Source organism: Phyllobates terribilis, unplaced genomic scaffold (genome assembly GCF_046119375.1).
Source record: "Phyllobates terribilis strain yellow unplaced genomic scaffold, ASM4611937v1 Scaffold_5__5_contigs__length_657084704, whole genome shotgun sequence".
Taxonomy (NCBI): Eukaryota; Metazoa; Chordata; class Amphibia; order Anura; family Dendrobatidae; genus Phyllobates; species Phyllobates terribilis.
The window spans coordinates 118,576,338-118,585,616 of NW_027362765.1; positions in this window are offsets into that span (position 1 = coordinate 118,576,338).

Genomic DNA, 9,279 nt, shown 5'->3' on the forward strand with positions numbered 1-9,279 from the left:
GACATGAGCTGCTGCAGACAGGACTCAGCGCTGGAGCAGAGGTGAGGAAGGAAGGTGAGTATAAGGCTGCGTGCCCACGTAGCATTTTTCATGCGTATATGCTGCGGAATTTCCGCAGCGTAAACGCATGTGAAACGCTAGGTAATCCGCTCCCCATGGTCCCCAAGGGGATTCCGCAAGTTCTATGCCCATGCTGCGGATTTTTCCGCAGCGTTTATGCTGCGTTCAAAAATCCGCAGCATGTCCATTAATTTTGCGTTTCCGCAAGTGGAACTGCCTTGTGCAATGCATTAAAAAACACAAGGCAATTCCGCATGCGCGAAAAACTCGCAATAATGGCGTGCGTAATTCTGCAAGCGTTTTCCCGGGAGAGGACTTGCAGAAATGAAGCAGAAATTTTCTGCTTCATTTCTGCAACGTGGGCACATAGCCTAAGTGTTTATTGTTTTATGTGCAGTGATTGGGGGGATGAGGAAGCCACACATACCAGGATACTTGGATTGAGGAGGCCACACATACCAGGAATGGGGGATTAAGGAGGCCACACATACCAGGAATGGGGGATTGAGGAGGCCACACATACCAGGAATGGGGGATTGAGGAGGCCACACTTACCAGGATTTGGGGATTGAGGAGGCCACACATACCAGGGATTAGGGGATTGAGGAGGCCACACATACCAGGATACTTGGATTGAGGAGGCCACACATACCATGAATGGGGGATTGAGGAGGCCACACATACCAGGAATGGGGGATTGAGGAGGCCACACTTACCAGGATTTGGGGATTGAGGAGGCCACACATACCAGGGATTAGGGGATTGAGGAGGCCACACATACCAGGATACTTGGATTGAGGAGGCCACAAATACCAGGAATGGGGGATTGAGGAGGCCACACATACCAGGAATGGGGGATTGAGGAGGCCACACAAACCAGGATTTGGGGATTGAGGAGGCCACACATACCAGGATACTTGGATTGAGGAGGCCACACATACCAGGATACTTGGATTGAGGAGGCCACACATACCAGGAATGGGGGATTGAGGAGGCCACACATACCAGGATTTGGGGATTGAGGAGGCCACACATACCAGGAGTTGGGGATTGAGGAGGCCACACATACCAGGATTTGGGGATTGAGGATGCCACACATACCAGGATTTGGGGATTAAGGAGGCCACACATACCAGGATTTGGGGATTGAGGAGGCCACACATACCAGGGATTGTGGGATTGAGGGGGCCACACATACCAGGGATTGTTGGATTGAGGGGGCCACACATACCAGGGATTGTGGGGGCCACACATACCAGGGATTGTGGGATTGAGGGGGCCACACATACGAGGATGGGGACATTTACCAGTAGCTGCTGCATTTCCCACCCTAGGCTTATACTCAAGTCAATAGGTTTTTCCATTTTTATGTGGTAAAATTAGGGGCCTCGGCTTATATTCGGGTCGGCTTATTTAAAATATACGGTATTTTAAAATCAGTGAGTACGTGGTGCCCATAATACTGCAGGACTGTGGCGTGCATTATACTATATGGGGGCTGCATTTTACCCTATGGGGTGTGTAATATACTGTATGGAGGACTATGGGGAGTGCATTATATTCTATGGAGGACCATGGGAAGTTCATTATACTATATGGAGGATTATGGGGGGCGCATTATACTATATGGAGGTTTATGGGGGGAGCATTATACTATATGGAGGATTATGGGGGTGCATTATACTATATGGAAGATTATTGGTGGTGCATTATACTATATGGAAGGCTATGTGGGGTCATTATACTGTTTGGAGGGCTGTGTGGGGGCTATTATACTGTTTGGAGGGCTGTGTGGGGCCATGAGAGTGTATGGAGGGCTCTGTGGGGTTCATAGTCGGGGGATTATACTGTGTTAGGGTCACCATACTTTGCCGTGGGAGTTGAAGTGGGGTACAATAGGGTCATTATACTGTGCATGTGGAGGAATGCACCATAGGGGTATCATACTGTTTGGGGGGCACTTTTGTTGGCATCATACTTTATGGGGGCAATGAAGGAGGAATCTACGACTTCAGAAGGAGGTAAATTACTGTGTAAAGGCTGGAAAGTTATGAGATCTGCTCTTCTGTGACACACAAATATTTATTTTTTGTAGGGGGGGGGGCAATTAGAGCTTCCGCTATGGGGCCCCATGACTTCTATGTATGCCCCTGCTCTAGAGTAGTATCTTAATACACAGAAGAGATGTGTCGCATATTAAAATAAGTGCATGGCTGACTGTTGTCCTCATAGTACAATATACTACGTCCCAAAGCTCCCGCCATATGGCTATTTCTGTACTAATGTGGTGACACCGCCATCCAGTCACGTCATTCATATCACTTGTAGTGTTGCTGTAATTGTAGGAAGAAGATGTGTGTCATCCCCTCTGCTATCTACAGGCAGCGGTCTGGTGACGTGAATAAATCTGCCTGACAACGTGGTCTGAATCACTGAATTCACTGGATCATGGGCATATGTATAAAACTAACTTTACAAGAATATAACTACTATAATACTGTCCCCTATGTACAAGAATATAACTATTATAATACTGCCTCCTATGTACAAGAATATAACTACTGTAGCATCGGCGTCTCTGCCCCGTTCTAGGCAGAGACGCCGTCCCTCTCACCTCCCCGCTCCTGGCGCGGCGTCCTCCAGCACTTCTCTCCCCGCTGCTTCCGGCACGCGCTCCTTCCCCGGCAGTGTGCTTAGGGCGCGCGCGCGCGCTCCCCCTCTCTTAAAGGGACCGCGCGCGCCGTCCTAAGGAGTCCCCGGCCAATTGCCGGAGGACCTCCCATATAAAAGGCACCTCCTCCAAAATGGAGGTGCCCGAGCAATGTTGTAGCACTGTTCACTACTCTGCTTCAGCCCTCAGGTCCCGTTGCCAGTTACCTGCCAGATACCTGCCAGATTCCTGCCAGTCTGCTGTCTAATTCCTGCCTGATATCCTGCTACCTGCCTGCTTGCCTGAGGTCCGACGGTCTGCCTTCCAACTCCTGTCAGTCTGTCTAAGGACCAGCTTGCCCGCTCACCTGGGAGCGCACATCTTCTACCTGCCTGCTTGCCTGAGGTCCGACGGTCTGCCTTCCAACTCCTGTCAGTCTGTCTAAGGACCAGCTTGCCCGCTCACCTGGGAGCGCTCATCTGCTGCCTGTCTGCTAGCCTACCAGGAGGCTCTGCCGTCACGTGCTGTGACCACCCGCCTGTCCAGAGACTCCTGCCCGCTCACCTGGGAGCGCTCATCTGCTACCTGTCTGTTGGTCTTCCTGGAGGCTCCGCCGTCACATGCTGTGACCACCCGTTTATCCAGAGACTCTCGCCTGCTCACCTGGGAGCTCACGTCTATCATCTGCCGCCACAGGTCGTACCAATCCTTTACCCAGAGACTGCTACGGTCACTTGCCGTGACCTCCTGCCCGTTCATCCAGAGACTGCCCCGGTCACTTGCTGTGACCTCCTGTCCGTTCATTCAGAGACTGTCCCGGTCACCTGCTGTGACTGCCTGCCCGTCTACCCTGGTCGCCACCTACTCCCTTACAAGGACCGCCCCCTTGTATAGTAGCTCAGAGGTTCCGCCTCCCAGACCCGTTACAGTTTGCTCGGGCTATGGAACCCGGTGGCACCCAAGCTCCCTCGCTCTCGGACCTGTGTCATGAACTGTCCCGTCAGAGGTCCCAACAGGAGTCCATCCTGGGTCACCTGCGGAATGTCAATTCTCGCCTGGACACTCTGACTGCTCTGCCTGCAACCACCGCCAGTGCCATGACTCGCAATCCGGCAGCTCCACTGCCCACTAATAACATGGTATCCTACCCCGGACCCCGGCTTTCTGCACCTCCTCGTTTCGGAGGCGACTCCGCCCAGGCTCGGGGCTTCATAAATCAGTGCACCCTGCACTTTGAACTCCTGTCTCACCAGTTTAACTCCGACCGGGCCAAAATTGCCTTCATCATGTCCCATCTCACCGGGGAGGCCCTGGCCTGGCTAAATCCTCTATGGGAGAGAGGAGACCCCCTGGTGTCCGACTTGCCTGCCTTTCTCACGGCTTTCCGGAAAGTCTTCGACGAACCCGGACGGAAGACCTCATCCGCATCATCTCTGCTACGCCTCCGTCAGGGAAGTCTCACCGTGGGCCAATATGCCATACGGTTCCGTACCCTTGCCTCGGAGCTGGCCTGGGATAATGACGCTCTGGTTTCCGTCTTCTGGGAGGGTCTGTCCGGCCGTATTAAAGATGAACTTGCCGGTCGGGACATTCCTACCACTCTCGATGACCTAATAACTCTTGCCACCCGGATTGACCTGCGGCTCCAGGAGCGTGCCAAAGAGGTCACCCGTGAGAGGAGGTTTCCACGTCTAGCTCCTACTTTTCAGAAACCCGTCACTCCCTCCGTCTCTCCTCAGGTACACTCTCCTGAGCCTATGCAGGTCGACCAGACCAAGATGGTCGGTTCTCGCCGAGAATCTCGCCGAGCCGAGGGAAGCTGTTTCTATTGTGGCAGTATGAAGCACTTCATCCGTTCCTGCCCGGAAAAGCCGGGAAACGCCAGTGTCTAGGACCACTCGGAGAGGTCGTCCTAGACAAAAGTAAGCCCTCTCCGTCTCTGACCTTACCGGTCTCTATTGCTTGGGGAGAGAACCGTCTCTTTGAACTCGCCCATCTGGATTCTGGAGCTGCTGGAAACCTCATCTCCCAGTCTCTGGTAGAGAGATACCGTATTCCCACCAAGTCCCTGGCTGAACCATTGTCAGTCGCCTCCGTGGATGGAAGACTTCTCTCGGAGACCATCCTGCTCGTCACTGAACCCATAACCCTGCAGGTGGGAATGCTGCACTCTGAGGAGATCTCATTCCATGTGCTGTCCGGACTTTCTCACTCCCTGTTGCTAGGTCTACCTTGGCTCCAGACACATGAACCCGTATTGAACTGGCGGTCCGGTGAAGTACTCCGATGGGGTCCTGACTGCCATAGGACCTGCCTGGTCCCGGTCCGTCCACTTCGCCCTCAGCCTACTCCAGCTAACTTACCTGGTCTCCCGGCTCCCTACTGGCCCTATGCGGACGTCTTCGGTAAGAAGGAAGCTGAGACGTTGCCACCCTATAGGCCATACGATTGCCCGATCGACCTGGTACCTGGCACCACTCCTCCCCGTGGGCGTATCTACCCGTTGTCTGCAGCCGAGACCCGAGCCATGTCTGAGTACATTGAAGAGAATCTGGCTAGGGGATTTATCCGAAAATCTACCTCCCCGGCTGGAGCCGGATTCTTCTTTGTCAAAAAGAAAGACGGCTCGCTACGTCCCTGTATTGACTACAGAGGACTCAATCTCATCACGGTAAAAAACAAATATCCCCTGCCACTCATCTCCGAATTGTTTGACCGTCTCAAGGGCGCCAGGATCTTCTCCAAGCTGGATCTACGAGGAGCGTATAATCTGGTCCGTATCCGTCAAGGAGACGAGTGGAAGACGGCATTCAATACCCGGGACGGTCACTACGAGTACCTTGTGATGCCCTTCGGTCTCTGTAATGCTCCCGCGGTCTTTCAGGAACTAGTCAACGACATCTTCCGTGACCTCCTGTACTCCTGCGTAGTGGTATACCTGGACGATATCTTGGTCTTCTCTCTGGATCTCCCCACACACCGGAGGGATGTTCGTCAGGTCCTGCTTAGGCTTCGGCAGAACCACCTTTATGCCAAATACGAGAAGTGCCTCTTCGATCAGACCTCCCTTCCGTTCTTGGGCTATGTCATCTCCCAAACAGGTCTGCAAATGGATCCCGAGAAGCTCTCTTCCGTTCTAAAATGGCCTCGTCCTGAAGGTTTGAAGGCGATACAGCGATTCCTGGGCTTCGCTAATTACTATCGTCTTTTCATCCCACACTTCTCGTCTCGGACTGATCCCATATCTGCACTTACCCGTAAGGGGGCTAACCCCAGGACATGGTCGCCTGAAGCCGAGGAGGCCTTCCTTTCCCTAAAGAAAGCCTTCACCTCTGCTCCCGTCCTGCACCGTCCGAACTGTAATAAACAATTCTACCTGGAGGTTGATGCCTCCTCCTCCGGAGCCGGAGCGGTGCTCACCCAGAAGTCTTCTACCGGGAGAATGGTAACGTGCGGCTTCTTCTCCAAAATCTTCTCCTCGTCGGAGCGCAACTACTCCATAGGAGACCGTGAATTGCTAGCCATCAAATTGGCACTGGGAGAGTGGCGCTATCTGCTTGAAGGGGCTCTCTACCCGGTAATTATCTACACGGATCACAAAAACCTGGCATATCTCCAAAATGCCCAGAGACTCAATCCTCGCCAGGCCCGGTGGTCGTTGTTTTTTGCCCGCTTCGACTTCATTCTTCATTTCCGTCCGGCGGACAAGAACGTCAAAGCTGATGCCTTGTCCCGGTCCTTCCTGTCCTCCGATCAAGAGGAGGAACCTACGCACATCATCGACTCCTCCAAGGTGATGAATGTGGCTCCCTTGGATCTGACTCGTCTTCCACCCGGTAAGACGTTCGTAGCTGTGCCAGATCGGGAGAGGGTTCTTCGCTGGGGACATTCTTCTAAACTAGCTGGCCATGCTGGCCAAAAGAAGACCTTCCAACTCATTACCCGGCATTACTGGTGGCCTACCCTGCGTAAGGACGTGGTAGACTTCGTCGCGGCCTGTTCATCCTGTGCCCGTAACAAAGTTCCCCGACATCTACCTGCCGGCCATCTCCTGCCCCTTCCCGTACCTGCTGCTCCTTGGCAACACATCGCTATGGACTTTATCACCGACCTTCCAGTTTCTGCCGGTTGTACTGTCATTTGGGTTGTCGCTGACCGTTTTTCTAAGATGGCCCACTTCATTCCCCTGCCTGGTCTTCCGTCTGCACCCGAGCTGGCTAAAGACTTTATCCGCCACATCTTCCGTCTCCATGGTCTGCCCCTCCACATCGTGTCGGATCGTGGGGTTCAGTTCACCTCTCGCTTCTGGAGAGCCACATGTAAGCTGCTGGACATTACCCTGGATTTCTCCTCCGCTTACCACCCTCAGTCCAATGGTCAAGTGGAGCGGATCAATCAGATCTTGACCAGCTACCTCCGGCACTTCGTTGATGCTCACCACTCGGACTGGGTGGATCTCCTACCATGGGCCGAGTTCTCTTATAACAACCATGAGAGCGAGTCCTCTTCCAAATCCCCGTTCTTTATAGTCGGTGGCCAACATCCCCGGATTCCACTTCCTGTCTCCGTTTCTGTGGACAACCCTGCTGCGGAGTCTCTTGTCAGCGAATTTTCTACTATTTGGGAGAGCACCAGGTCCGCTCTTTTTCTGTCCTCTGAGCGGATGAAGAGATATGCTGATAAGAGACGTCTGGATCCGCCCCAATTCCGTCCGGGAGACAAGGTTTGGCTCTCATCCAAACATGTGCGGCTCAAAGTACCCTCCTACAAGTTGGGTCCTCGATTCATCGGCCCCTTCGAAGTCCTCAGGCAAATTAACCCTGTGGCCTACAAATTAAAACTCCCGGCCAACCTACGGATCCCCAACTCCTTCCACGTATCTCTCCTCAAACCCGTTGTCTTTAACTTTTTTTCCAAAAATCCAGGTGCCCCTCCTGCTCCGGTTTCCGCTGATGACATCTTTGAGGTAGAGAGTATTCTGGCCTCCAAGAGGGTAAGAGGAAAAACCTTTTTTCTGGTAGATTGGAAGGGGTTTGGTCCTGAGGAGAGAACTTGGGAACCCAGGGAGAACATCAACGCCCCGCTTCTCCTTGAGAAATTTCTTTCTGGCCAAAAAAAGAGGGGGCCTAAAGGGGGGGGTACTGTAGCATCGGCGTCTCTGCCCCGTTCTAGGCAGAGACGCCGTCCCTCTCACCTCCCCGCTCCTGGCGCGGCGTCCTCCAGCGCTTCTCTCCCCGCTGCTTCCGGCACGCGCTCCTTCCCCCGGCAGTGTGCTTAGGGCGCGCGCGCGCGCGCTCCCCCTCTCTTAAAGGGACCGCGCGCGCCGTCCTAAGGAGTCCCCGGCCAATTGCCGGAGGACCTCCCATATAAAAGGCACCTCCTCCAAAATGGAGGTGCCCGAGCAATGTTGTAGCACTGTTCACTACTCTGCTTCAGCCCTCAGGTCCCGTTGCCAGTTACCTGCCAGATACCTGCCAGATTCCTGCCAGTCTGCTGTCTAATTCCTGCCTGATATCCTGCAACCTGCCTGCTAGTCTAAGGTCTGACGGTCTGCCTTCCAACTCCTGTCAGTCTGTCTAAGGACCAGCTTGCCCGCTCACCTGGGAGCGCACATCTTCTACCTGCCTGCTTGCCTGAGGTCCGACGGTCTGCCTTCCAACTCCTGTCAGTCTGTCTAAGGACCAGCTTGCCCGCTCACCTGGGAGCGCTCATCTGCTGCCTGTCTGCTAGCCTACCAGGAGGCTCTGCCGTCACGTGCTGTGACCACCCGCCTGTCCAGAGACTCCTGCCCGCTCACCTGGGAGCGTTCATCTGCTACCTGTCTGTTGGTCTTCCTGGAGGCTCCGCCGTCACATGCTGTGACCACCCGTTTATCCAGAGACTCTCGCCTGCTCACCTGGGAGCTCACGTCTATCATCTGCCGCCACAGGTCGTACCAATCCTTTACCCAGAGACTGCCCCGGTCACTTGCCGTGACCTCCTGCCCGTTCATTCAGAGACTGTCCCGGTCACCTGCTGTGACTGCCTGCCCGTCTACCCTGGTCGCCACCAGCTCCCTTACAAGGACCGCCCCCCTTGTATAGTAGCTCAGAGGTTCCGCCTCCCAGACCCGTTACAACTACTATAATACTGCTCCTATGTACAAGAATATAACTACTATAATACCACTCCTATGTACAAGACTATAACTACTATAATACTGCTATGTACAAGAATATAACTACCATAATACCACTCCTATGTACAAGACTATAACTACTATAATACTGGCCCTATGTACAAGAATATAACTACTATAATACTGCCCCCTATGTACAAGAATATACCTACTATAATACTGTCCCCATGTACAAGAAAATAACTACTATAATACTGCCCCATGTACAAGAAAATAACTACTATAATACTGCCCCCTATGTACAAGAATATAACTACTATAATACTGCCTCCTATGTACAAGAATATAACTACTATAATACTGCTCATATGTATAAGAATATAACTACTATAATACTGTCCTTATGTACAAGAATATAACTACTGTAACATCCCTGGCGGCGTGCTTGCAT